Source organism: Podarcis bocagei (assembly GCF_964188305.1).
Source record: "Podarcis bocagei genome assembly, chromosome: 8".
NCBI classification, from domain to species: domain Eukaryota; kingdom Metazoa; phylum Chordata; class Lepidosauria; order Squamata; family Lacertidae; genus Podarcis; species Podarcis bocagei.
This window is the reverse complement of record NC_138133.1, coordinates 72577065-72579869: the sequence shown is the minus strand read 5'-3', so window position 1 is coordinate 72579869 and position 2805 is coordinate 72577065.

Sequence of the window (2805 nt, the reverse complement as noted above, 5' to 3'; positions counted from 1 at the left end):
CTCAAAATGGTGAGCTTGTTGAACCTTGCAGGCCCCTTGCAAAGCACTGAGCTCTATACCACTTTGAAAGAGGCTTAGGAAGACCTGGCATTCAAGAGAAGCCCCTTTCAAAGTGCTGCCTTCTCAAGCGGGTCTTGTGGAACACTCTGCAAAGCACTCTGCAAAGACCTATGGGAGGGGGATCATAAGCAATTGTGAGGTGTGTGGACCCTGTTAAACTTGGTCCGTGACCTGTGGGGTAGATGATTCCAGATCCAGTTCCCCATATTTGCTTTAGAAAGATTTAGGATCGTCAGTTCTCTTTGGAACATTTCTCGTGAGTGATTTCTGAGAATGGGTTGGCATTCTGCTCTCAGGCTCATTTGAGTCCCACTTCGCACAATTATTTCTTGACGTAACACACACAGTTAACAGCACACATAAGTATTTGCGCTAATGTGCTTGTAGCTAGCTAATTTTGGCTGAGTTGAGAGGAAGTCAAGAGTGGCTTCCGCCATTTAATTTTCATTTTAAAAGCTGCTCAAGGGCCCGCAGCCCGAAAAAACATCTCGGAGCCTTTTGTTGGAAAAGTGCCTTTCTCGTCTCAGTATTGTCTATTTCACTGGAACCCAAATTATATTCTATGCCACAAAGGGCCCGGAGTACAATGTAATAATATTAAAAATAATAATCTGAATAATGCTACTTTGAGGCTGTGCAAACTGGTCTGTGATTCAAGTTCACTCTTTGATTCTCGTTCTCTCAATTTCTCCACTATCAATCTTTTTAAAGAGCATGTGACAAAGAGAGAATGAGACTGTGGGGGCAGGGGATTCTGCCTGTAATTTTATGGCAAAATCCATCTGCTAAAAATAGCTAACCCTCCCACCATACATTGGTGAACAAGCTGCATGCTATGGAATATTCACAAATATCCAAAATTATGAAGGTGAAGGATAATTCATAAAACGTTGACTGACCATGGTGACAAATACTGTTGAGTGGTGTGGAAAGAGACAAGGCCTGTTTTTCAGGGACCAAATAGGGGTCAGACTGTAGCTCAGCGGTAGAGAACATGCTTTGCATGCAAAGAGGCCCAGGTTCAATCCTTCGCTTCACCAGATAGGACTAGAACAGACCCATGTCTGAAACCCTAGCTGTCAGTCAGTGTAGACAATACTGAGCTAGATGAAGCAATGGTCTGAACTAGTGAAAAATTGTGGTACCAGAATGGTAGAATGTTAAGAGCTTGCTGGATCAGACCAATAGCCAACCTAGTTCAGCATCCTCCTCTCATTGTGGCCACCAACATGGATGGCTTTAAAAGAGGATTAAACAAATCCATGTAGGATAGGGCTATATTTGGCTGTGTTCTGCCTCCATGGTCAGAAGCAGTATGTTTCTGAATGCCAATTGCTGGAAACAACATGAGGGCACAGTGCTGTTGCACTCAGGTCCTGCTTCCGGGCTTCCCACAGGCATCCAGTTGGCCACTGTGAGAACAGGATGCTGAAGAGCCCTTGGCCCAATCCGGCAGGCTTTTCTTGTGTTAGATGGCCTCCAGTGCAACTTCCAATGATATGATTCTCCCTCATGGTGGGGCTGGGGCTGGGGCAGAGTAGGCTGCATGCTGACAATGATCATGGGTGAGTCAGATAGTCCAGCAGGAAAGAAAGAGAGGAGTTAGGATGCTGCAGAAATAAGACCAAGAGAAGGGAGTGTCAAGTGGTTCTATCCTAATACTTGGACAAGGGACTATATGCAGAGAAGCTATGGGAGAAGGGAATCATGAAACAGAATGCCAAGATGACAAGGAGGCCCCAGAAGAATGGGAGCTGAATTTCACAGAGCGAATTCTTGAATTGGGTTAGTGTGAGAATGCTAAGAGAGTAACAGGTCCTTCACAGAGGAAGCATACATATATATACAGTTGTACCTTGGAAGACAAACGGAATCAGTTCCGGAAGTCTGTTCGACTGCCAAAACGTTCAGAAACCAAAGTGCAGCTTCCAAAAATATTTCAAAAACCGGAACACTCACTTCTGAGTTTTGATCATTCAGGGGCCGATTTGTTCGGGAGCCAAGGCGTTTGAGATCCAAGGTACAGCTGAATATAACATTGCTCATAAATTTTAATTTTACTATTTGCTATGGAATGAAAAACTATTCCCCTCACTTTGCTCTCAAGATCCCTCTGTAATTACAGTTTAATCATTTTAAACTACAGTTGCATATGAGGCAAGCAACAGTAGCGGTCGGCCAGACTGGTATATTAAAACCCAAGAGAGCACTGCTGCTATGTACATTTTAAGCCTGGAAAAGGAGCTTACTGCTAGAGTGTAAATGTTTGCTTCTCTGTCAAACACATTCCTTTCCTCTGGTTCTGCAGAGCTGTTTGCCCTGAGTTACTTACTCTGAAGGAACAGCCATATTATCTCCCAAGTGTGTTGATGTGTAGGCTTATCTATATGAAACCTGTGTGGAGCTGGCTCCATACCCATAATGCACAGCTTCCTTCCACCAGCAGGAAACACATCTGTGGGGAAAAGGGGGCAGAAAACTGCTGTGCCTTGTGAGCCATCATGGGGGATAGAGGGTGGGCAGCTGCATCAGGAAGAGGAACAAATGCCATTTTTGGTATTGTATCTCTGGGAGGGGAATGGGGGTATCCTAACAACTCCCAGCACCTGGGAGTTGTAGTCCAAAAACACGTTGGGATGCAAGTTTGGGGAGTCCTGCCCTGGATAATTGGTTGGGCAGCTTTCGCTTCATAGCACATGTTTTAGAAAGGAATGTGTAACAATGCACACACTTCTGCCATTTGCC